This window comes from Ambystoma mexicanum, chromosome 12, assembly GCF_040938575.1.
Source record: "Ambystoma mexicanum isolate Mex_15411 chromosome 12, UKY_AmexF1_1, whole genome shotgun sequence".
NCBI lineage: Eukaryota > Metazoa > Chordata > Amphibia > Caudata > Ambystomatidae > Ambystoma > Ambystoma mexicanum.
The window spans coordinates 541,837,730-541,865,619 of NC_090936.1; the positions used below are offsets into that span (position 1 = coordinate 541,837,730).

The following is a 27,890-nucleotide window of genomic DNA, read 5'->3' on the forward strand; positions in this document are numbered from 1 at the left end:
ACACCTCCATTACTCAAAAACATCTCCATTACTCAAAAACATAGGATACTAGCAAATCTAACAAATGCCTACTTAATATTCCTACAACCCAGATGTAGTCACTACACTGAAGAACAATAAACAGTTAGAATACCCCAATGGGTATCTAACTACATCCATAATATTACAATAGTACTTTTAAAAGCCAAGATAGTTATAATATGCCAAGAGGTATCTAACAATTTCAAAGACACCCTTTATTGCAAGAGGTAAAAATAATAGGGCGGACCCTCTTTTTTGTAATGGGGCTTGACTCAGGAGGGTAAGAGGTATAGAGAGAGGGGGTGAGTCAAAAGCTACCCTAACCAAGGCGTGACATAGGTTCACCAGGTTCGCAGTAGAGCTAGATAAATACTAACTCAAAACAAGACAAAAAACAAAGACCCAAGGATGCGAAGAATAGCAAAGAAGAGGTTTTGTTTAATTTACACTAACAAAGAACAAACAAAATTTAACACAATGCGCCTCAGCGCTGAAAGAATGTATTACTAGACACATAATAATTGCCAATTCTGTGGATTAGTAGGCATAGCGGCCAACAGTGTCAATTTTGTGTATTGTTTTCAATTACAATACATTTAACATAGTTTAACATTGTCTTTTGCATGTATTGTTTGTAATGGCAATACATTTAACATTGTCTAGCATCGTCGACACACAATTTTGTGTTTCTGGTTCGGTATTTATTTGCTGTAAGCAGTGGCTGTATAGGGTAGGAGAGCGCTGCTGAGATGGTACCGAACGTTCATCAGGACAGGTGGTTAAAGTCGGGTCGATGTTGAGAAGGGAATGTCCACCTAAGGGTAATAGGGGACTTTGTTAGTTCTAAGAATGGTGTCAAAGAGACACCATTGCAAATTGTCTACAATTTTCATTAGCATGAAATGTAATGCTAATGAAAATGTTAGATGTTCTTATGGAATCTTACTGCTTTAAGTATAAATATAAAGTAGATGAAGTCTATAAGATTATTTTTTCTGATTATATTTTTAAACTTTGGAAGGCGGTTTCATGAGGGAAAAATCTTTTGTTTTGTTTTGTTTTAATGATTTCTTTGTTTTTTTATTTTTTTGCAGGGGGAAAGAGAGAGCAAAGAACAGAGGGAGGGAGCATGGGAGGGAAGGAGAGAGGGAAGGATGGAGCGACTTGGCACCAAGCACCATAAGGAAGGGACAGCTGGACAAAGGAAGATGTTTGCTGCAAAAAGACAAAGGTTGTGGGCAATCCTTTTCATGCTCCTTCATAACTGCCTCAAAGGCGTTTCAGATGCTCTCCCCCGGCAGATAATTGTGTCACAATACATACACATGACTGTTGAACATGCAAGGTCTCCTGTCTGGCCTGTAAACAGCAGGAGGAATCCTCTGCCCCACTTCAGTGTTCTGAGTGGTAACAGCAGTGGCTGATGAGGGTGTAGTGTCCAAAGTAAGCCTATTGCCTGAGTAGGGTATCATCTTTCTCAGGGCAGCCGGGTGGACGGTGCAAGTGTCGCGGTGCATGGAGGTAGTACCAAAGGTGTACTGACCCTTTTGGCCAAGACTTAGTGCAATCAGTGCTCTGAGGGCAGTCTGAGCCTTTGGCACTCCTTCAACAGCATTGAAAAACCTCCACGAGGAGAAGGAGGCATGGGTATTCCTGATGCCATTGTCAATATAGTCTGTCTGCTATGCTTTCTGAAGAAAAGAGGTCAGCTCTGCCCGTGTGTCAGAATGAGAATGACTGACAGTAATGGGTGGGTCCCTACAGAGGAAATGTCTGCAGACTATCGTCCTGTCCACGGACTCCGACGCCCAAATAAGGCCTTGAAAAGTTCTGAAAAGTTTAAGAATGAAGTGGAAGTGGTAATGGGAGCTGTGGAAGGGCAGAGTTGTCACTTGAAAGTCCCTTGAGTAGCTGGAAATTGAATTTAAAGATGTCGGCGAAGCACAAACACTGACCGCGGACACGTCATCACACTGCATGGGTGTCATCATGTGATGGAATTTGGGGATGTCTGCAATGATGGTACAAGACTGCAGACTTCTGATATAGGACAAAGTTCTTAAAAAGTTGTAAAACGATTATAGAAGCAATGGCAATGGTTGTAGAAGGTGTGCAAGGACAACGTTTGAAATTGTAAATTCTCCTTTTGGCCGAAGGTTTTATTTAAAGATGTCCGCAAAGCATAGACATCGATCATGGACATTTCATTGTGCCACACGGGCGCGGTCACATGATGACATCCAGGGACATCCGCGACATCCACAAACTACCATGTGACCTATGACATGGCATGTACATGGTGTGCCATCCGCAGTCAGATAATGATGTTCGTGGACAAATTGAAAGTGCGTAGTTCGCGGACTAAGCATTACATTCTGCAACAACAAAACATCCAGATTGTATCACTGGTATGTACATTTGCGGACACGGACATTATTATAGTCCATGGACAGCGAAATGGCATTTAAAAACCATGTTTACAAACTTTGGATCATTACTTTTTATTTTCCTCATATATCTAAAAAGAAAATCATTTGAGGGACTAATATATATGGAAGACCTTTATAGTTATTTATTTGAAGAAAGGGATGGGGATAAAGCCATCCTCTGGCGAGGGGTGGAGAGAAGTTTTGTCAAATTGTCATTTATGTTTTCTGGATTTGATTGAGGTGATTGCTGGCGGCAATGGGGACAGGTACAAGTAGGGCAATGATAATTAAAATTTCGAACATAAATTACACGTTTTTTAAATTCATTGCTAAATTCATCTATTTTTGAAGCCAAGTTAATGATTTAATTCTGTGCAGTTGGGGATTGGGAATGTCTTTCTGATTGTTGACATTCTCGATGATTACTCTGTGGTGTGGTTTCTTGATGACCTTATGTACTATAAAAAAATAAGAAATGTATATTTCAATAAGCTCTGTATAAATTACTTTATTTGTTTGCATTGAAAGATATATGGTTTACCATTAAATATGTCATCATCACTCATTTCTTCTTTTGGAAAGTACTAATCTAGCCACTAAAGTGTGTTTGACATTTCTGCCAAAATAAAAAATGATATTAGCTTAGGATAACTGTTTATATAATGTATATATAATGAATGGTAATAATAGAGAAATAAATAAAGTGTAATTACTATTTGGTAACAGATTATTTTCCAATGTGCTGTTGCTGTATGTCATTGCGTATGACGAGTTGTACAAAACTGATTATAAGAGGTGTACAGGTATGCTTTCTGTTGGGTAAATTCCATAATATGGTCTTCTAGATGAAAAATTCATGTTTACATTTGAAAAATGTTTAATTGTATAAAGATGTAAATTTGGATGTAGTAAATATTCATAACGTTGGTTTATGTATATGTTTTTGTTATTGGAAGGGTACACAATGTTCTGTTTTCCCCTGTGCTTCTGGGTTTTGTTGATGCTACCTGCTGTCCGCGGACTTTTATGTAGTCTGCGGACTCTAGAGCTGCTACGTAGGAGGTGAGTATGATTTTTAAGTGTAATCATTATAAAGGTATAAGGAACTACTAGGAAATTAGGGCGCACTGGTAAAAACCTATTAAATTCAGTGAAAAAACACTAAGTTAGGAGCTGTACTCTTAGCATATTTAGTTTGACTTAAATGTCCTGTGCTACTGAATCACTAACCTTGAGGTTGGCGTCACAACAAGTTATGATGCGCTTCATGGGTGTGCCGGGACCTTGCTGTGTCTAACCTCAAGGTTAGTGATTCATTAGCACAGGACATTTATATCAAACTAAATATGCTAAAAGTATAGCTCCTAATTGAATCCTATAATACTTACACAGTACCACCTTTATTTTTAGGAAAACACACTACATTCCCAGATATCCTTACCTGATCAAGCGCCCTCCCATGCCTGAAACGTATCGTAACCAATATGAGGCGAGCGCACTGGGGAGAGCCCCGGCAGCGGCTGATTGGGCTGACCTACTCTTTCGCTGTTCCTTCACTTCTTGCCGCGGACCTGCAAAATATGTTGCTCTCCAACCACAAAGGTGTGCAACAATATACTTACAGACTTCTATACACTGATGGACTTTAATGGACGTTGAAGGAATATGCCCGGTGCTTATTTAATTATATATTTCTATTCTTTATTAGTTGTATAGTGGCTCCGCCCACTACATCATCTGATTTCCATAAGAAGAACCCGGCGCCCGCAGCAGCGTGCGCGCACCGGTAAGTGGCCCGGAAGTGGCTGATTGGGCTGATCGGTCTCTACAGCTGTACGGCCACAACCCTTTCAGCAACTCCCGTGAGGGCTGAGAATTGCGAGCTTGCTCGCAAATGTGAGACTGCAGTTATAGAACTGCAACACTGCTTTAAAGTTGGAAGTGCGAGTAAACGCTGACGTTTTCTTTTTGTTTTCTTCTTGTTACTTCTGCACAAAACAACCAGGATTTAATTGCTACGCCATTGCTGTATTAGTTTCTGATGCTTTAACACTTCTGATAAACATAAAAAACTGTAACAGTAATAGTGTTGGAGGTACATAATTGATTGTGTGAACTGCGAGGGAGCGTGATATTACGTTGGAGTGTCTTTGGTATTAGCGCTGATTTAGGCCTCTTTTGCCTTTCTGTGAGGTGTGCTGTAAGCTTTTCCCCTTATCATCAGAATGAAGCTGAATCTTTGCTTTGTTCGAGTAAATATGGAGGCTGGGGAATGTATAATCACATTCTCTATGCACCTTTAATATTTACACCGGTCAAAACACACTGAGGCGGGCCTTGGCTATGCCCTTGTGTCCCTCTCCTCATGTCACAGATATTACTATGTTGGGAGATTCAGAGTATAGTTTCTCCCCCCTCCTCATAGATGTTGTGCAGTCTGTTATTGTGCCCTTGCAGAGACACGTCGAGCCTCTTGGGGGCTTTTGGATGCTTGCTGGCGTGCTAGACTCCTCTTTCCTTGAAACTCCTCCTATATTTTCAGAGGGGGAGACCACACTCATGGCTCTCTCCCAACATTCTGCAGATCAGTTGGCAGAGGAGGGTGACCATATGCCTTCAGCCCAGATGACTGGTGCTGTAGGAGTGGCTCTGGTGTAGAAATAAGGATCTTAAATGAAATGTCTGAGCATACTATCTGTCTGTGGGTGTGTTTTGTCCATGTAGATGCACACATACAGGAATGCCTAACTTGGCAGAAGGATCTTGCCATCCCGTTGGAATAGGGGTTTCTGCACCTGACCCTGAAATTCTGGCAGAAATTATATTATCTAATTCTATATCTGTTGTGAATACAATTAAGGACAAAACGGTGTCTGACTTAAATGCTCCGAGGATGGAGGAGAAGGGGAATTGCAGTAGCACTGATGAAAGGCAAGAATAAAAAAAGAAAAGATATCCCAACTCCAGACTGAGAAAGGTATTAACAGACCATCACGCAAACCCTGATTTTGTGGGAGATGATCCCTCTGAATTTTGTCCTTCACTCAGTGCCGCTATTTCAAACAAAGGAGTAAAACAAAATAATTTTAAAAATTCAAATGGAATTACAGCGCACGACAATGCACCCACTGGAACCAAAAAGGGGATGGGGGTTTACCACCTTTTCAATTAGAAACCATCTGCCGTTGATGAAGTGGCATCAGCAGCAACCCCTCCTCCCCCACACTTAACTTTGAACAACAGAGAGCTTGCTCTGGAAGGTGGTGCCCAACTTGGGGTCTCGAATGATTGCTTGCCTGCCTCGCTGCTGGGTTCAAAGAATGCAGATAGTGATGTAATCTTGCTGTCTGGTACATCGACTGAACCTCCAAGCATCTCACCAGTCGGTGTGAAAATACCACTCGAGAGAAAGAGAACGTAGGTGCTTTGGCGAATGTCACCCTGCCGATTGGGAAAGCATCCCCCTTAATTGTGATCTGAATATACTGGTTCGGGCAATCATTAACTGATTTGCTGCAAATCCCGACACATGTTTTGCGAACTTTGGCACAATTGGTAGCCCAGGCTCCATGGTCGAATAAAGAGGGGGTCAATACAGAAAATAGGATGGTATCTCAAGCGGGGAACCCTGTGAATACAAATGTGCACATGGGGGAAGTAGGGAGCAAACCATACGAGAATAATTCCCGGGTGGGTGTGGCAGTCAATTTGGGCATAGATTGTGGGGATCCACAGTCAGAGGGGGAGTATCAACAGGGAGGGGGGCTCGACCCTATAATTCCAGCCCTCACAGTCACTTGGAAGACGCATAGCTGAGACATCCCCATTTTCCTGATGACCCAGGTATTATGCTACATTTCATGTTAGTTTATGGTGGGCCCATTTCCCTTAATCGCTGGAAAATTCTGGCATTTTTTAACGAGATCACACGCCTGAGTTTACTCTCTTCAGGGGACATAAAGCTGGTGGACTTTAAACATCCTGAGCGCTTTGACTATATGCGGATTGTCTTTTATTCACGCACAGTGTACGAGGCAGTACTGCAAGAGGTGGAGTCATTTAATAAATTTGGCTATGATCTCTGCAACTTTAGCTTGGCTTTTTTAATACCATGGGAGAGAAACAATCTGTGGGTTTCAGAGGAAGTGCCTTAGATGACATACATGGAAGTCAGAGCGGGTTTCCGGGGGTGGTGGAGCCTAGTGATCCCAACCTCCGGTGGCTGGCCCTGAGTTTATGTGAATCTATTTCACAACTTCAGGGATTGAAACATAATCTTTAACCAGGCCTAAGGATTTCCTTAGTGTCTGGAAATACTAGGGGTCCTTGGTTTCTTAAAAAATGCTGCCAAAATCTGCTCTACCTTAATGAAATTATCTGTAGAGTGCCTTCAGGAGACCTGGCTAACCTCCTCTTATGCCCTAGATGGATTCATAGTTTATTCAGAAACTGCTATGAAGGGACCTTGAGGTAGATCTTTTGGGGGCCTAATATTAGCCATCCAAATGGATATAAATCCGATAGTAAAGAAAGTCTTGCACATTTCAAAATGGTGTCTGGCTGTATTGCTGCAGTTAACAAATGAGTCACGTCGCTGTACCATTTTAGTGGTAACTACTGGAGCCCTGATATTAACTTGTATCTCTCAATTGTCTATTTGTCTATTTGAAGAATGTTATGATCTATGTTTGGATCTTCAGATCATGGTTTCTGGAGATCTAAATGTTGAAATAGAAAGGCAAGGCAGTGGTGGTAATGCAATGGGAAAGTATCCAGGCATTCATTCTGGTCTTCCGAGTAACGCCATAGAGGGTGGCCCACAGGGAAGCACACAAAAGTTGTTGCCAGGGCAACTTTGGTGTAACTTTTCCAAAGATTGGGGCCTCTTCTGAGCAAATGATCAACAAAGCATTATAACCAATATGTCCACCTGGACGAACGGAAGTGTTTCTACTACTATTGACTATGTATTTCTCACCAAAACTTTGATTGATTTGTTTATGTCATTCACCCTCACTTAAACAGATTGCAGCGACCATAAAATGCTAGAGTTACTACTTGTAGGGGATTGGGGTCAAAGGAAATTCGAGATCTATCCCTACGACACATACACGTATAGTATGACACAAAGATAACGTTTGTAAAATAAACGTTGTGTTTGTGTCAGATTTTTCTACCATGAATTTGGTGAAGAATCTAACTCTCTATACTCATGACACTTTCAGACATTATGTTGAGACTACAAATAAGAAGGCTGTGATTTCAGCATGTGTAAACCCTGTAAAAATAAATCATACACATATATAGGATGCAAAGCTTAAACATCTGAAAAGCTGTAGATTAGGGGAATTTATGCATATACGGTCATCATGTTCGATAAAGCTGTTTTGCAGAAAAGGGTTAAAAATAAGTGGAAAAACCAAATAAAGAGATATCAGGCTTCTCTCTTTCACTCTGATAGCGAAAACATGCTTTCTGCCCTGAGGGACTCCTCATCCAGAAAATGTTGGGCTCTGATAAATTGCAAGGCATTTTCTCAAATCACCTTGCAATCCTATGCAATTTTGGAGGAAGCATGGGAAGGCCACTTATCTGCTCTATTTGCCCCTTTGTTGATCTTTGGTAAGAAAATAATGTTCATGTTTTTTATGTTCAGGTCTATTCCAGCACATCTCGTATATAGTCCCAATATACAAGAAGAGAGACAGATCTTGTCCAGTTAATTATAGGCCAATAGCACTCCTGGATGCTGACTCAAAAATCTTTGCCGGCCTTGTGCTGAAGCACATCCAGGAGTGGTCAGACAATAATAACATCTTGCCTAAATTTGAATTTGGGTTTCCAAAGAATGTTGGGACTGATGCAGGTGGATTATTATTAAAGATCTTGCAAGACAAAGCCTGGATGGCCAATAGTATTCTGGTTTATATGGCCTCAATAGTTCTTTCCATGGCTTTGACTTGGTAAATAAAAATACCCGCTGGTCTAAACTTCCACTTGCTGGACTCCCACCTCCCCTTATTTCTATCTTGTATCATCTTCATGAGGGGTCTAAGCTTCAAGTGTGTCTCAACAATGCTGGCATCCTGTCTCACTCTATCAATGCCTTAAATGGTCTACATCAGGTGTGTATTTTTGCACCTACTATCTTTAATCTGTATGTGGCGGATGCAAGTATTGCACTTGAAAAAGCTGATTTCGCGTCTCCTATTGTGGAGGTGGTAAAGATGAGTTGGAAAGTGTATGCTGTAGATTTCATGTTCTATGATCATACTCTTAGGGGCTTACAACATCTGCTAACTGCATTTAGAGATTATGTGCTATCCAGCTCTCTTCATATCAATGCTAAAAAGACAGTCATCATAAGGATTCATGCCAGGTCTAGTGTGCTGAAGTATTCATGGTATTTAAACCATGAAACATTAGCAGTAAGATCATCTATTCGCTATTTGGATTTCCCTATTTTTGCAGATAAGAAAAAAGCACATTACAGGCACTACTTAGTGAGGAAAGTCGGTCCACAAACAGCCCAGTTCAAATAAATTGATAGTAAAGTTGCTGACTTTACGTTACCACAAATGCAAGGTCATTCCACATTTCTGTTATGGTCTGGAGCTCCTGCCGTGGTGGGCTAGAGTTTAACTATATGAATATGAAGCGCAGATGTTGAGGTCCGACTTAAGAGGCCTTTCAAAGTGTGTCCCATTGACTGCTCTACGTTAAGAGCTTGGATTATCTTCTATGGAAAGTGTGGTCACATGTGAAGGATCTCCCTTTTTAGGAAGTTGATTACCAGCCCGAAATCTAGCATGTATGACCTGATGGGGAGTCGCTTCCATAATGGAACTACTGCTTCTGGTTACTTAGGTGACTTAAAAGCAGAATGTTTAGAATCCTTGGCAAAAATTGGAGTGTGTTATGAGCTCCTTCTTTTCAATCCTGAGAAAGTTACATAAACTCTGGGAGTACATGGATTGGAACATCACTACGGAGAAGGTTTTGGAAACCAAGCTCTATTATCAGCTGGTCTCATACTTCAAAGGGGGTGGGGGGATCATGGAACCATGTCTGATTGAATTTCCTGATAAGATGTGGCGACAAGATTTTATGCGCTTCAAGTTCAATGTACTCTTGACTGGACAGATCACAGACCTGAGGGTTGAGAAGGGGGCGGTGAACCCTCGGTCTGTAGGTTTTGTGAAGTTATTGGCCTTATCGAAACATTAAGACATCTTTTTATTGATTGTACCTTTTTGATATCTGGACGCATAAGATGTTTTAAAAAGTTCATGACAAACCAGGAATTTGTAAATTGAGACAAGTTATGGTGGGAACTGCTTAATGGAAACAGGGTTTCTCTACAAAGTGCTGTTGTACGTTTTTTGACTTATACCTGCAAATTGTGCCTAAAGGTCAGATGTAAAGTACCATCCTAGCCACGGCTCTCTCGAGATTCATGAATGTGTATCTGATCTTATTGTTATTCACCACAATAGTGTATAGGTAGGTGTGCTGTACCACTGAAAAATGTCTGATAGTTGGATGAACTTAGGAAAACTAGATTTTTTGTTTTGTTTTTTGGAATGATATTGTTTATTTTTTTAATATGAATTGTGATGTTTTAACCTTTTATATAATGACTTTTGTGTGTGTTAATTATAAATTATGGTGTCTGTATAAGTTGTTTTTATCTGTGTACTAATTCCATTACTTTTCAACTTTTTTAATGGTTACATGTAACTAAAATAAATAAATAAATAAAATAAATAGGAGGCGATATATAGACACACATCATCTCTTCCCAGACAAATAATTAATTCCTATTGATATATCTGAGCCAATCAATATCTGTTAATTTGAATTGTTTCATGTTTTGATACACTGCTATTTACTTTTGTCTTTAATGAACTGTCACATGTATGGCCATCATCTTAGTGGCCCAGACATACCAAATTGAACATTCTTGTTCTCAATGTATTTGTATATCCAATCATCACCAATTACTCAGATGTACTGAGTTGTGATTATATTGTTATTTGTATCTTAGTTGGCTGATTTTAGCAGCCATGTGTTCAAACTAGTAAATTTGATTTCAGAAATTCAGCAATTGTATGTGTTTGGAATTAACTGACAATTATAGTGTCCTTGTGTGCCCCAAGTCCTGTCCTCTGATATTTTCAAGGGACCTCCTGTTTGCACTTTATTGTGATCTTGTAGCCAATATCTGACTGGGAGCACCTATGTCCCCCCTGTACCTGCCATATTAACCCTTAACAAATATTGTTGGCACCTCATTACACATTTTGAGTGCACCTCTACACACATTTTTTGTCTACCCATGAGGATGACAGTAGCAGTTAAGAGGGCCCTGATTCCTGCCCCATAGTCCATCTTTGTCTCGTGCCATAACTCCTCAACAAGATGCGTGTCAGTTTTTCTGTGTTTTTCCAAGTGCCCAACCATCAGAACAAGAATACAGCAAGAGACATCAAAGTGACAGCCTTTTTGGAGCATCACATGCCAGCTGTAGAGGTTTGGTACGATCGCACTGAAAAAAAAGGTCCGACCATACAAAACGACGGAAAAATGCTACTACTAAAGGTTCGAACACCAAACGTTCGAATCTTTGGTGGGAGCATTGCAGGTAAGTAAAAAAAAGAAAAAGGCTGCGGGGTGTCCCCCCACAACACCCTGCTCACTATACTGTGTGGCATAGTGAGTGGGGTGTTGCGGGGACGCCCCTGCAGCACACCCGCAAAAAGAAAAAAGAAAAAACAAACGGGGGCTGCAGGGTTGTCCCCAGCAACACCCCACACACTATACTTTATAGTATAGTGAGCGGAGGTTGTGGGAGAAACCCCTGCAGCCCCCATGGTATGTAAGTTTGTTTGCATGACAAAGGTGCAAACTTTTGGTAGTTTGCACCTTTCTCATGTGAACATTCCGGCCGTCACCTGCGGTCGGATCACTTAGAATCAACCAATTACCAGCATACAGCGCTTGTAACTGCCCAATCTGAAGAAAAAAAACAAAGGTGAGAGAGGAGTACAGCAACACCATCAAAACGCATCCTACTGAGAAGCCTCACAAGAAGCCTCACAATGCTTCTGAATAATGGCAGCAAGCACGTATAGCCACCTAGCCACCACTGAGTATCCTAGATCTCCAGGGATTTAATCTAGGGACACAAACCCTCCCAACCTTAAAGGCAGCAGGAATCAACTCCCCAAAACAAAAGGAGGGCATTCAACATCCTAAGCCACGATTGCTTTTCTGCAGTGTGCCAGTACTGAAGAAGTTTTGCTGTGAGGAAGATTGGACTAGATTGGCCAGGGACAGAGAACCAATCCAAAGGGGGGGCAAGGGTATGAAAGGAAACCTCAGGAAGTGAATTCTGGAAAAGGTTAAACATTGGCTAGTGATTGAAAGTGGCATGGTGGTGTGAGCATACCTGGAAGTTTAGTAAGTGCAGTTAGGAGAAAGGGGAGTAGGTGTGAATGTGAAGTGAGTGAAAAAAAAAGTATCTGAGTTAGAGGTGGGTTTAGTAGTAGTAGCAGTGTGGAAGGAAGAGATATATTTTGGAAGGATGAGTAGTAGTTTGGAGGGAGGAGTGGTAGTTTGGCAGTAGAAGTAGTATTTTGAAGGGAGAAGTAATAGTGTGGAAGATGGAGAAGCCATGTGGAAGGAGGAGGAGTCGTTTGGAGGGAGGAGTGGTAGTTTGGAGGGAGAGAGAGAAATAGTGAGGAGATTAAAGCAGTAACATCAAAGGGTGGAATTGATGCTTAGAAGGTACAAGAGACATTGGAGGGGCTGAGAAGGGATAAACTAAAGGTGGGTGATCTAGGAGAAGGCATGTAGTAGATAGACAAATACAATGAGAGGAGAAAGTAAATATGAGAGGAAAAGACTGAATCAAGCAGTGTCTTTGCAGAACACAAATCTAATTAGATCACTTAAAACTGTCTAGAGTAGAACAATTTACTAAGGTTGTCTAGGTCAGGGAGGTGACGGACTAAGATAGGGCAGAAAAGGATGGCAATAGGGTCAATTAATATTTCAATACACACCCTTGAACTGCCATCTGTAACATATAGCCTTGTGGTCCAAGCATGGACATAGTTAACAATGGCTTTGTGTATGAAAAGAGATGCCAGATGTGATCACAGTCATACTATGTAGATCTTACCTAGCAAAACCTTTCTTCACATTATAGCTACAGCCTCTCTTTCCCCTCCCTTTTCCTCCTCCACACTAGTGCTCGAACCATTCTTGAATCATCTGCTCACTCCTCTCTTCTATGACAGTCCTGATTCTTCCCGTTCCAATTCCTAGCCCTTCTGGAGATTCTCTATCTTCCCTGTGCATTCCCAAGTGCTTTAGACCCCCACTTTCTGCCCCCCATCCCATTAACTTCCTTCCGGTTGAGTTACACTTTCTCTTTTAGACCCAGTGTCTCTCTATTTGCCCAGCAAATCCTACAGATCATCCTTTTACCTGTGAGACTCTGCCCATAGTCTTCATACCTCTGGAGCCATATAGCCCTATCCTACTAAACATTGCCCTTCCCATCTATTACGACCAATTTGTCACTTTTGTCCACTCTTACTACCCCTCTGGAGCACTCATATACCCTATCCCAACCTAGATATTCTCTCACTTGGTGTATTTCTCCTCCTTAACTCATTGTGAATGGAGGATAGCACAGGAGCAAAGGGGCAGCACGCTGGTCATGGAAGCAACACCACACAGAGCAACAGAGATTTGAATCCCGGATCCACGCTTAGAATCCGAACTCAGGTATGGTATTAGGCGCTTTATAAAAAATAAAAAATAAGTAAATAAATCAGGTGACTGCCCATACTTCCCTCCCCCACAGTGGTTAACAGTTTAATTATAAACATCCCATCCTATATCACTTCAAAGAGAGTAATGAAACAAAATTACAACACCCATAATGAACACCCTAACACAGCCTTCATCGACAGCTAATGGGGCTCCCAACTAGAAAGAACGGGTCACAGACTTCCAATGTTTTCCCCTTTCGCCACTAACGAATGTGGGAGATGGTAATTACCATGTTCTTTCCAGCATGCAAACATTCCAACATAATAGGGAGGGATTATCTTGATATCCACCTTGTCTTGAACCCGTAACAAAACTATCATTATAGATTGCAAAAGTGCAGTTTGGCACAGAGCACCTGTATCTGAGAGGACACTGTTACCTGCAACACCATTTAAAGAGTCGTTATATATTGCATAGGTCAGCAAAGGAGCACTGAGCGCAGAGGTCTGGGCAAAAAAGGGCAGTTTGACACAGAGCACCAGCTTCTGTGATGACACTGTTACCATGCAACGCCATCTGTAAGGAGGAGCTATGCATTGCAGAGCTTAGCGCGGGAGCACCAAGCATGGCAATGTGGGTGAAAAAGTGCAGTTTGGGATGAGCACCAGCTTCTGTGATGACACTGTTACCATGCAACGCCATCTGTAAGGAGGAGCTATGCATTGCAGAGCTTAGCGCGGGAGCACCAAGCATGGCAATGTGGGTGAAAAAGTGCAGTTTGGCATGAGCACCAGCTTCTGTGATGACACTGTTACCATGCAACGCCATCTGTAAGGAGGAGCTATGCATTGCAGAGGTTAGCGCGGGAGCACCAAGCATGGCAATGTGGGTGAAAAAGTGCAGTTTGGCATGAGCACCCATTTCTGAGAGGACACTGTTTCCTGAAACACCATTTATAAGGAGAAGCTACATATTGCCGAGGTCAGCCTGGGAGGGCTGAGCATGGAAGTGTGTGCCAAAAAGGTGCAGTTTGGCACAAAGCACCTGTTTCTGAGAGGACACTGTTCCCTGCATCACCATCTTTAAGGAGAAGCTATATATTACAGAAGCCAGCGTGGTTGAAAAAGTGTTGTTTGGCATGGAGTGCCTATTTCTGAGAGGGTACTGTTACTTGCAACACCATTTGTAAGGAAGAGCTATACATTGCAGAGGTCAGCACGTAAACACTGAGCGGGGAAGTGTGGCGACAAATGTGCAATTTGGCATGAGCACCTATTTCTGAGTGGACACTGTTACCTGCAAGACCATCTGTAAGGAGGAGCTATATATTGTAGAGGTCAGCTTGCGGGTGCTGATTGCGGAAATGTGGGTGAAACAGTGCAGTTTGGCAGTTCGGCCAGTGGCGGGCTGCATGCAACGGTAACCTGAGGAATATAGTGTTAGCTATTACTTCTTAAGATCTGTCCTCGGATGCGATTATAAATATGCAGGAGCCTGAACATGTCACGTTCAAACTCTCCACACTATAACTTATGGCGAGGTCCAGCTAAACCACTTTGGACTTTAATGATGAGGCTTTGCTTAACCAATGACTGTTCATGTTCAAGATGATTCCTTGTGTTCTTTTACCTTCTAATGTTGTGGGCACTTGTACCAACGATCTACAAGTTGATTTTTTAGATAGGACTGAAAAGAGTACCAATACTCCCATTGACTCAATAGGGATTGAATCAAATATGGGTGTCAATAAACCAATGGCAGAACTTAAATTCCTCTTTCTACAATTTTGTCAAAGTTTGGAAAAAGAAGGGACAGAGTTTGAAAACACGTACTTATCCTTAACTCCAGCCTTATTTGAGACCTCACTAATGATTGAGTCCATACCTGAAAATGATCTGCAGGTACCACCTGCACCCATTTTACAGCTAATTGACAAACATCTATGGCCACTGATGCTGGTACAAATCATGATACAACTATAACCTATTTTTCTGAGGTTCCTCTGTTATATAGCAATTCTACTATGGCATTATATAAAGTACTGCAATAATGCATACATTTAGCAGCGAATATTGCTGTTGTCCACGGCACTCTAAATGAGAATAAACTCTTCAATTATTCATTAAAGATTTTTAAAGTAAATGAAAAACTTGTTGAATAGTGTTATACATTATCACATTGTTTTAAGTATCCATGTATTCAATATTAACAAAATTAACATGCTTCTTCATTGAGCATCAATACATTTAGCAATACATACAATTGCAAATAAAACAATAATCATACATTTCTTCATTTCTATATTTTTTAACGCTTATTGTATTGGAAAATTCAGATAAACTGATCATTTCGCAAGGGCCAATCCTATCAGCTTCTCTACAAAAATATATGCACAAGCATTGGTCTCAATCCCACTTTGGAAGTGAATAAGAGTTTCATTTCTATTTTATTTTTGATTAATCATGACAGTTAGACTGTTTACTAACCTTAAGCGTGATGCAACGTATTGCTGTTTGAATAGCCTCTTCTTTGACTTTCAATAATCACTGTATGTGATGTTGAAACATCTTTTTATTATTCTTATTTTGGTATTTTCTGAATGTGGACCTTCCTTCGAGAAAAAACAGAGCGCTTTACAGTGGTATACAACAATACAGATACCAAACAAAGCGGTTTACAGAGGTAGACAACAGTACAGATGCATACCAGAGCACTTTTCAGAGGTAACAACAGAACAGAAATACAGCAGAGGGTAGGATACAGAGGAGAATGTAGGAGGGGTACAGCTATACAGGGTGGCGGGGAGCAGAGGGGTGGAAGGGGTCTAGTGAGTCAGTCAATTATTCAAATACGTTAACTTTGTACACAGAGAACAAATTGGTGAGTTTGCAGTGGCTTGTCCACAACTAATAAATTCCTGCCTTACCCTTATCATCCACCCTTAGATTCTAGTTTGATCACTGATGATATAGATTTTGATTTAGTAACAATTTTTTGGTGGTAGATTATATCTACTCAATAGCTGTTCTATTCACCCAAGCAATATATTTAGGGGTTTCACTGGTTCTTTCACCATTAATTACTCTAGTGGCACCATCAGGCTGCACATGGTATGGGATGGTTCAGACACATTGGGGCACTTTTTCATTCCATTAACTCTGCAGTACTGTACATTTTAGGTTATCTTCACCACAGGTGAATCACTCACTCATTCAGGAGTCGAATTTGCTATGTTTCTAAATAATTATTACCTGTGTCTCTGTTTCCCGCTCCTGTAACACCTCCCATGGACTACTATATGATGGGGTTGCAGTTACATTGATACAACCTCATTTTGGGTTACCTTTTGTATGTCATATATTATCTGGATTCATTGTTTTTTTCATGTATTATACCATTTCAATCGTTATGCAACCTATGTCATTTGTATATCTCTGTTGCGAACATTTACTTTTTGCAACATGTTAAATATGTGTTAAATGTCAGCCTTGAGGACGAACTTAAGGGTCGAAACACGTGTCAGCTGAATACCTTATTTTGGAGATTAATAAAACAAAATATTTGTTGTAAAGTGATCAGAAGAAGCAATAGACTGATTAACTACCAGACTACTATTTGGGGAGAGCGCAGATATAGCATACCCAACCATTTTACTCTGTTCCAATGAAGACCTGTTCTGGGAGTCCCAGCATAACTATGATGGGGACTGTAATGGTTTACCCTCAAATATGGATCTTGACTCTACCCCTGGGGTATAAATCTGCATCCCCATGTACACAGATGATCCTGGTGTGATGCTTCGGTTCCAGTTCATCCATGGAAATTAAATCAGCTTGAATTACCATTTTCTTGCTTCCTGAGTCCAGAAGAGTGATGGCCTGAAGTCCATTGACCTGGACTGGGATTCTGAATTACAGGATACTCTCCTTGGTAGTATAGATAGCCCAGGTTATGTCTTGGGCTGATCCTCTTCTTTTTCCAGGAATAGATCAGCCACATACTCTGGGTTATGTTCATCCAAGGGTATTGTTGTGACTTCTTCTTCAGAGGTATCTTGGCTGAGAATCTCAAACAGAAGCCTGATATACATGGGTTTCTTCCAGAGTTTCTCGGTACAGAAGCAAGCTATGTGTATAATTCTTCCACAGGCTTAGCACCGGATCCTTTCTGGTCTCACTAGGAAAGCCACTTGCTGTGCATCGGTGGTAGGAACTCCCTTAGGATGGGTATCAATGGCTGGTGACACTTTGGCCCGGGCCCCGGGTGAGCTTGAGAAGACGTGGGCCATTTTCCACAGTAAGGGGTTATCTTCCTTTGGTAGAAGTGTTGTTCAAGTTTCAATCAATTTCTTAGGTGCAGTTTCTAGGTCTCGAAAGGACACAGCTTGTTGATGGGCTTTTATAGTTTGAATTGCCTCTCCAAACTGGGCTCATGTCATTGCCATACCACTTTCTGAAGATATCGAGGAAGTGAATCAACAAACTGCTCCATGAACAGTATCTCTTGCACTAGGTTTTTATTGGTGAGACACTTGTTTTTTAGATTGTGCCCCCAGTATGACATTTGCCTCAGTGTCTCTGCTTGCCTTAGGCACAGATGTCGTCAGTGGATTCCGTAGTCCTCCTGATGTTGTCCCGTGCTTTATAGGATTCCCCTCTTAAGATCTGCTTATGTGGTTTGTCTATCAGGATATAGGGCCTGGAACCTTGCTGAGCTTTGCCAGTCAACAAAGGTTGAACCTAGCAGGTTCAGCGGTCTTGATTCCAACCAGCAGTCTCGTCGACCCTCTCAAAGTTAACATAAAATGTTGCTGGATCTTTTCCCATGCCCAACTTTTGGAGAAAAATGTGGGGAACTGCTGGTTGCTCACGTCTCTCCACCATCCCTGCTTGTATCGTCACCATGGTCTCTTGATGTTACTGACCAATGTGGAGTTTCCCTTCCACCAGGGCCCATAGTAGGTTCTCCATCCTAGTTGAATCTAGTGTGAGTGCTGGTTGCTCCTTTATTCCTCCTGTTGTTGAAAACAAGAATTCTTCTGGACTTACAGGCTCAATGGACCTCCACTAGGGACTTTTGGCTAGTTTTTAGGGATAAATGGGACTATGGGGAATTGGCACTATGTCCATCCCTGTCTATCCTGACTACCCGCAGTCTTGCCCACCTCTCCAACCCAGGCAACCTTATCAGGATGTTAGCACAATGTCAACGGTAACAACTGTCTGTTTGTTTCTGGCTTACTATAGTTGTGGTTAGCCTAAGCCATTGGATGACTAACTTTTATAGGCTTTACCTAACCTAGCCCGCTTAGTAGTCTTAGAGAGATATGGATGTTGCATTCTTCCACCAGGTGTCATAATCACTTCTCTCACCCTTCACTATACTGGTCTCTTCAGATGTTCTCCTCCCAGCACGTCATTGTCCCTCCAATATCTCATTTGGCCCTTCCACCTCCACCCTTTGATCTTACTTCTTTTTCTTACTCATATTATTATCGCTCATACCTCCCACTCCACCTCTACCTCTGTTATCTTCTTTTCGCTCCTTTCTCCGACTCTACTTCCTTGCCTCTTGCTATTCTTCTTGTTAAAATCTTTGTTCACTCTATGATGATAGTTACTCTATTCTCCCACTCACTGTTGCTCTTACAATTCTGTTGCTCCTACTATTTCTACTCTGTACTTAACACTTACTATCACCCTCTACTACTGCTTCTTCTACTCATCAATGCTCCCTACTGCATACTCACCTTCCACTAAGACTTAGTACTGTCTACTACTATCACCAACTACCACGTCCTACTCCCACCACCACTCTACTACTTCCACAACTACAACCTTCACCATAACTACCACCCTGCTACTCCTACTCTACCTCTACTTCCCACACTCTCGACTCACTCACAAATACTCCACAGATCCCTTTCCTTAAAAGGCCTCTGCATACTGGTCACCTCCTCTGGTCTCCCTGATGTCCTCCACCAACTGCAGCCCTCATCCAACTAACCCACACTCAGCCACTCACATAAACTTGCTTAAATACCCCAGCCCCTCTCAGGATTGGTTGCTTACCCTGTCCAATACACTTACCAGGCTTCCAGGGGCATGGCAGGGGAAGACTTTGGGGAGGCTGGGAGGCTTCATAAGGGCTTGTAACCCCGCACCTTCCTCCTGCTGCATTTCTCACCTGGACCTTATAATGGCTTCCACCAGTCAGGTATTTACACAGACATCCATGGGGGCCTTTATCTAGTATAGGTTTCGCTGGTGGTTTAGTGGGGTGTGTTAAGCCTTGGCGTGTAACTATTAATCCCTAGTGTGTTAGTGGTGGTATGCAGGCTCCATTTTTGTATGCTGTCAACTCCTGGATCCTCCATGGTGTCCCTCTGATTTTCGGCCGGTGTGGTGAGTGCCCCGCATCCCATTGCCTCGTCCTCCAGTATTGGGTGACTGGTGTTGTGCCGCTCGTGGCACCCTTTGACTTTGTTTTACCGCTGCTAATCACAGTCTGTTGTGGCATCCCTCAGCTGCTGGCATCTTCGCCTACTGCACGTGCCGTCGCAGGTAAGGAGGGGATGGGAGGGAGCCTGCCATTATTCAGGCATTGCGAAGAGGTAAAGGGAGTAGGGCACCCTGCCTCCCCTGACAGGGCCTCAAAGTAGATCCTGTCACAACTACAAGTCTAAATGATAAGTACTGTAGGCAACCATTTGTTGTTGCACAGCACATTACATTCTCAGTATTTGGTGTAATATTTAATTTTTTCTTTTGAAGCGTGCATGCAGATCTTTACCTGCTGAATGCCTCTTGCTGAAAAAGAGGTTTTCCTGTAATGATTTGTCCTTTGTCGTGAGAAAACACAATTTCCACGTGTGCATCTAGATCAGGCTGATTCCTGGTCCCACCTCTGCAGGTGACGGATTATGCATTGCTTTTCCCATATTGGTCTTTCTATTTTGTCTTGAAATGCTCCCACATCTGCTAGAGTTCTTGTCCTCCCCATATGTAAGGTGAAGCACCTGCATGGTTTTCAGCTGTTTTCCAGTTTAAAGAAATGTATACGATTATTTTGGAGTGAAAACGAGTAATTGAGGTTCTATGGGGCAGGAACCCATCAGAACCTGGTGCAGTGAAATTATTAGAGCTAGACGCAATTGCAGAGAAGTGCAAATCTCTGAGACAGAGATGTAAACTGTTACCAACAGATTCAAACAAAGAGGGTATATTGAAAAAGACTTGAAGGATGCTGTGAGAAAAGCTAAGATCAAACCAAGAGAAGATTTAAAAATAAGTGTCATAAGCGAATGAGAGGCTATACACAGAACAAACTCAGATGTATCACTCAGAATAGTGATGATAGCTAAAAAATATACAAGATTCTAAACAAGCATTGGCACATCCTACAAATGGATGACGCTCTCAAATCATATATTGGATACACAACAACTGCAGTATAAAAAAAGGCTCCTAGTGTCCATAATAAACTATGCCCACGTTTTATGTCACAAATCAAACCAGCCAGTAATTGGCTTACTTTAGCTCAACCTATGTCAGGTTTCTATAAAAGTGGCACATGCACAATGTGCCCCTATGCACTTGACATCACTCACTATTTGACTATCTGCAAATATCCTAAAATCCATGTGAAACAATTTCTGAACTGCTGCAGTAAATGTGTTGTATACATCAACGTATGTGTTTTGCAATAGATATTATGTGGGTAGTACGATCAGAGAATTGCGACCTTGAATCAAGGAGCATTTGCACTGTTTGACTAGCACAGACATGAGATTTCCACTTGGCTAACATTGGAACGAACATCACCAGGTGCAAAGCAAGAAAGATATAAGGTTCCTTGCTATTGACAATGTGAAAGCGTCCATCGGTGGTGGTGACCGAGAGAAAACCCTGAGAAGAAAAGAAGCCCGATTTATATGTCAACTGAGAAGCACTATTATGGGACTCAACACCAACAGTGAATTGCAAGTACTTCTGTGAACAAATCTCTCTGTCTCAGTTTTCTTGATATGTAATCTGTTATGCGGATAACATATATTTATACAGAATGGGAATCGGCTAGGGTCACTGGACTCGTGAAATATGGTATCAATATTCAAACAAAATGGAGTAAGCCATATGAGAAGCAACTGCTATATAGCTGTTATATATAGTGTTTTAAATATGTCTCGCAGGCAGATTAAGTGAGCGGTTGTCAGCAAGTTTACTATGGAACAGGGATATATATTTAAGAATGTTACCTATCTTCTTATATATTCTGCTTGTATATTCTTATCAGTAGACAGGGTCCATAGATAACTTCATGGATTACATGAAACACAATCAACCCACACCTTGTATTCCAACCACTGTGGCGAATAGCACACTGTCAGCCAACAGTGTTCCTTTAAGATGAAGGTGCTACAATGCTATTACAATGTATTATATTACACGGGGCGCGGCTGTGTAGTTATGGTTAAGTTGCTAAACCCATAGGAATACCACTTTTTCGGCAGCTTATAACTTTGCTCTCCCTGGAGGAATCCTCACCAAACTTTGCAAAAAAAACGATATGGCCCGTTTGGCAAGTTTGTTGAGGTTTCGTGCACACGGCTACAGCCGGAACGGCTGGACGGATTTGCACCAAATTTGCAGCAGGAGCAAGGGCTTGGGCCAGAAAGCTTGCTTTTGTGTGTTTGGTGGAAATCCGACCAGTACCTTTGATGCAAAGAACTGAAATGCACGTCTAAAAAAATTAGTGATATTTGGCTCCGCTCCGCGGACCCATTTCCCTGTTCGCTCTGTGGACAAAAGGCTAATTGGCTTGCGGTACGCTGTGCTGTCAGTGAACTTTGGATGTGGCCAGTGGTTGGCTGGAGGGAAGCGTGCTGTGCGTTAAAGGTTTTGGGAAACGCTGCGATGGTGTATCGGAGGACAGTGCAGCGCTGAAAGGGACTGACAAACATAATGTATGGCATGTGGTGGTGGGAAGAAGGGATGGCAAGGGTGGGGGAGAGAGAAGTGGTTCATCTGAGATATGTGATTTAGGTGGACAAAGAAGGTGGTGTGCCTGAAGTATCCGTGCGTACTGCGCCAATTCGCCGGTCCCTGCGCAGGCGACTACCAAGTGTGTTGAATGCAGGCAGCCTTCATTATGGCATGATAGCTTGTGCCGCAACCTCTTACCGTGCTGACTGGTGGTACCTGAAGAGCAGACCGTGGGTGCATTGCAAAACATATATTACGCCATGTGGGGGTGGGAAGAAGGGATGGAAAAGGTGGGGAGTGAGAAGTGAATCATCTCAGATATGTCAATAGGTGGACGAAGACGTTGATGTGCCTGCAGTGTCCTTACATAAAGCGCCAATTCACGGGTCTCTGCACAGCTGACTAACATATGTGCTGCATGCAGGCAGGCTTTGTTACGGCGCGATAGCTGGTGCAGAGACCTCTTTGCGTGGTGACTGGTGAGAGCTCAATTGCAGAAGGGGAGTGCATTGCACATGAGATGCACATTATATGATAGCGTGCACTCCAGTGTGTTGCATGGATGGAGGCCTTGCAGTGACAACTACGTGCCGTGGTTGGAATTAGCTTTCACTTTGTTCCCTTCTGTGTGTGGTTTGTCAGCATTGAATAGATGGTGGATTCCGTGGGTGCGGTGCTTCTTAGCACATCCTACAGTGTTTACTCCATGCCTGCAGCTACTCAAGTGAATAGTTGTGCACTGAGTCCACTGAGTGCAGTGTTGTAATACTGACAGTATCAAAGAGGGTAGAGTTGAAGTGCACCTTCTATGTGCATGGATACTGCAGTGTGTGAAGTGGGCATAATTCTACAATAGCGTGTGCATATAAGTGGATACGGGCTAAACTGCATATCGCATAGGATTGCGTAGTGTCCATTGTGCAGAGTAGTGACTACTGTACTGCAGTATGACGTATTGCTTTTGTGTACTGAATAGAGTGCTGGGAGACGTACTATGTGAATGAAAGTGGGTATGGGTGCGGGAGGCTGTGTTATGTTTCCATGCATAGCTGTATCACGGTGTGGAGGTTGGGTAGTAGGTCGGGTGCCTGTGGCACGTGTGTGCAGTGTGGTACGTGAGCCCATGATGCCATGCATTGCTGAATTACATTGCGGTTGGTGTGGGCAAGCCCTAGACTATTGGGTGCATGGCCAAAGACCGTAGGCCATGCACCCAATAGTGTAGGCCCTGCCCAGACCCACCACAGCAATGCAGTTTAGACTGCATCTGTCAGAGACTGAGACTCCTCACCTTTACAGAATGGTTGTGGAGCACATTGTAGACGTGATAGAGCAGTAGAAGTCCGCTGACATGCATATACTGTTGGTTGGTTTGGTTGGCAGTAACACCATCGTATGTGAATGAAAGTGGGTATGGGTGCCGGAGGCTGTGTGAAGTTTGTAGATTCTGGTACAAGGTGAATCGTTCTATGCATAGCTGTATAACAGTGCAGAGCTTGGGTAGGAGTGCCGGTGGCTGTGGTATATGTGTGGATTGTGGTACTTGGTGACATGTTACCATTAATTGCTGGATTACATTGCGGTGGGTGTGTCCAAGGCCTAGACTATTTGGTGCATGGCCAAAGGTTTTCAGTGTATGGCTGCAGATTGTGCAGTGAAAAGTCTTGCAGTGTGTCAACTGGATTCAGTGCTGGAACATTGTATAGAAGAGGGTAGGAGTGCTCTGAATCTTCTATGTGCTTGGACATTCAGGTTTGTGTAGCTTCCTGGGAGTAGGTCCAATGTTGTAAAGATTGTGCAGTTTGGTTGCCAGTGACATAATACTTTGTGAATGGAAGTGGGTAGGGGTGGCGGAGGCAGTGGTATGTTTGTGGAATCTGCTTACTGTTACATGTTTCTATGCATCGCTGTGTTATGGTGCTGGGGTTGGGTGGAAATGCTGCTTGCTATGTTACGTTTGTGGATTGTGGTTTATGGCCAGATGTTCTCATGCATGGCTCTATTATGTTGTGATGGGTGTCGGCAAGCAGGAGACTCTTCTGTGACTGGATAAAATTGTGTTTTTTTTTCCACACCTTTGTACAGAAGGTGATTTGCAAGCACACGTGACATGTACTCGAAGTGTTGAACAGTAAATATGGAGTGCTGTACAGAAATGATAGTGTTGGATAGAGACTTCTTTGCTGTGATTGCTGCATGCAAGCGTGAATATTTCACAGACCTCAATGAGGGAGTGCTGGAAGAAGAACATTGTTGAGGGGAGAAGGACTGTCCCTGCTTTATTGGGGTGTAGCCCTCGCTGTACCTGGGAAAGCGCATGCACCACATTCTGCCATTCTCAGCATGGTGTGCATCCGAATGGAACTGTGGGCATTATGGAATCAGGTGTCATAGGTGTGGTTCACAGGAAGATGCGGTGCTACTTTCTCCCAATAGCCTCTGTGTAACGAGTTTGGTGGACATGGAGAGACGCACAGTGCTGATCGTAGGTGATACATTTGTACAAGTTCTGCACAGGTATGCCGTGCAAGGAGGCATTGCTGCTAATGTCAGGTTGGAAGGAGTGGACGCTTTGTGGGCCAGTCTAGATGCGTGCAGTTTTGGCGGGATAGTTCGCCTTTGCAGATATGTGGCCTCTATCGTTACTGATGAAGTTGTCGTGGTGCATTATGGAGGTCTACAATTGGGTTATATGTCATGTGAATGTTTGCCCCGTCACCTGAAGAAGTTGATGAATGAAGCAATGCAGATTATTTTCCACAGCCAATGTCGTTTTCTCACCCATTCCCCCAAGAGGAGTATGGGGCTTGCCCATGGGTGTAATTTTAGGGGTGGACGGGGGTGTTTGTCCGCCTAACTTTCATGGCACACTATTTTGTCCCCATTCATTTGAATGGGGCACCTTTTCTTCAAAGGTCATGTCCCCCCCAACATTTTCAGCAAAGTTTCTCCACTGGGCATTCCAGTGTCATTTGTCCCCAGCCACAGCTTGGAAGGTGTCTTATGAACAGAGACATGCCTGCATTTATGTGCACTGATGGGATGTTCTCCATAGGGCACCCAATCCCCTACCCTGTTTCCCACTCGCCCCCCCTCTTCCTAGCACGAATACTCCACAGATTATGCTGTAGTTTCAGGATTATACGTGCCACATCTAGCCATCTTCAGGATGGGAGCCATGGAAATGGGACTGTGGAGCGAAAGACACAGCCCAATAAGGTTTGTGGTTGTGGTGTGTACGCAACAACTGTGGGAGAAGGTCTCTTTGTACAAAGTAGTGCAGAAAGTTATGGTGGAAGTGTGCAAGGTAATAGACAGGCATCCTGGTTTATGCATGAACTGTATGTACTTGTTTGAAGTTTGTAACATGCATGCAGTGCTGTTTTTGAGCGATACATTTTGAAAAGTGTGAAGTAAGTGGGGTACTTCAGAAAAAAAACTGTGCAGTCTACAAGGTAAGTGGCAGGCATCCTACTGTCATGAATGCATTGTGTGTATGATATCATATGATGTGCAATTGTATTCTATGACATTTGTAATTCGCCTATACACACATTTAGGAAAGCGCAACTAGGCCAGGTGTGACTTAGATCGCCCAAGTGCATGGTTGGGGTGAGGGGAAGGTATGGTACATGGGAAGAAGAACAAATGACAATAACTAAAAATACGGGCCGATTGTGCCAAGTGCTAGGATAAGTGCACACATCAGGTGGTGGAGGAACTGTTAGGGGTACAGAAAACAGTCCCCAAGTGAGGGGTTTGCTAGAAAGGCAGTTCAGGGGGAAGTGGCATGGTCCCGACATCACAGAGTCGTCAGGTAACCAGTGCAGAATCAGTTTATGCCAGGCACTCAGTCGGGGAGACGAGGAGAAAAAGCAGACACAAACAGAAAGGCTTTGAGGTACTTCCGGAACCGGCGATGGTTCTCCTCAAGTTTCCGGGAGGCAGGGAGGCTGTTGCAGAGGGAGGCCCTAGCCGAAATAAAACATCTACCACCAACTGGTTGGTTGCAGAAGCGACTGACCCTGAGGGATTTGGAGGCAGATGACAGAATAGCTCGAGCACGGACATATATAGGAAGTGGGAGGTGAAGGTATTGAGTTCCCCCGGCCCAGAAGGCCTTGTGCATAATGCAGAGGGTTTTCACCTTATTTCTCACAGCCACTCGGACCTATTGCAGACATTTCAGTGCAGGAGAGATACAACCCCAAGTCACGCAGTCGTCTTCTGGAAGCGTTGCAGAGGGCAGTGAGTAGAAGCGGGCAGATTTAAAAAGAGCATGTTGCAATAGTGCAGCCTATACAGAAGCACAGCTGTGCAGACAGTGACCTTTTGAAAACTTGCTTTAGGTTGTTAAGATACATAAAGTGCTGCTTTTGGTGGCATATTTTTATGATTTATGTACGAGATGGGTTAGTGGGGAAAACATTTTGTAGCATTGTCGGAAGGAAGGAAGAGAGTTCCTGTTTCGATATTATAATGTATGATAAGGGTAAATGAAAATGCTGCAAGCACATACCACTGAAGTGCCACTTGATGGTAGGGGATGGGGAAAAAATAGTATGCTTTTAAAGAACTTAAGTGACGCTCAGTGGCAGAGACCGTGTGCAGAGGCACTTATAACACAGTTGTAAACATACTGCAGAAAAGGTTTTCATACCTCCATTTTGTGGTGATCGGTGCTCATATGGATGCACAAATCTTGCAAGCTTTTACTGAACTTTCTACTGGACATGCTTTCGAGTGACAGGATACTTGCAAGCAGAATTTGTAACAGTACCTATGAAGTGTTGTGCAGAACTGACAGTGTTAGATGCTAATGTCTTGGATGGCATTGGTGGAATCGTGTGTGCCTATTTACTCGCACCTAATGAGGGTGGTCAAAAGATAGTGGAAAGGGAAGAAGGACTGCTCCTGCTGTACTGGGGTGCAGCCCTTGCGGTACTTTGGTAACTGCATGTGCCACAATCTGCACTTCTCACCATGCTGGCCACTGGACATGGGACTGTGGGGATTATCCGTACTGTGATTGTGGTTCACAGGAAGGGGCGGTCATACTGTTGTACATTTACTCTGCGTAGTGAGGCTGGCTGACATGGCGAAACACATTGTGTTGACTGTGAGGGATGGCTTTGTGATAGATCTGCACAAGTATGCCCTGGAAAGACACTTTGATGATAATTTCAGTTTGGAAGGAGTGGACACATTGTGGAACGCTGTCTATGAACACCATTTCGCCGATATGCATGCACTTTGCAAAGACCTGGCCACTTTTGCTACTGTTGATGTTATCATCATCCACTACGGCGGCATGCATATGGGTTATGTGGCTTGTTTAGGTTTGTTCTGTCAACTGAAGAGGATGCTAAATGTAGTGAAGAGGCTTTTTCCAACTGCCAAGGTGCTTTTTTCATCCATAACACCACAAAGAATATGGGACAATGCTCCTGGATGTTGTTCCGAGCCAGAGACAGGAAGGTGTCTCATCAACAAAAGCATGAAATACTCTTTTGTCCGCTGGTGGGATGGTCTTCTCCAACAATGACCTCATTAGTTGTGGAAATGCAGAGTTTTTCCAAGCAAATGGCATTTCATTGTTGCCCATTGGTAATACTGTTTTGTTTGCAGGATGCAGTGAAGAGTTTACTGTAACAATGTGAGCACAAGAAAA

The 27,890-nt window shown here is 42.9% G+C and overlaps 1 protein-coding gene across 4 annotated transcripts in view; it reads left to right on the forward strand.

The window, feature by feature from the left end:
* Nucleotides 1-27,890, forward strand: part of LOC138513763 (olfactory receptor 5AP2-like) — a 458,684-nt gene that overhangs the window by 223,604 nt on the left and 207,190 nt on the right. The window contains exon 2 of one of the 4 annotated variants that reach the window (XR_011281811.1): nt 1,116-3,264. The exons of the other annotated variants lie outside the window; for them this stretch is intronic. The gene's annotated coding sequence lies outside the window, so the exon portion shown is untranslated. Of the gene's footprint in view, nt 1-1,115; nt 3,265-27,890 lie in introns of those variants that run through there. 4 annotated transcript variants of the gene reach the window in all.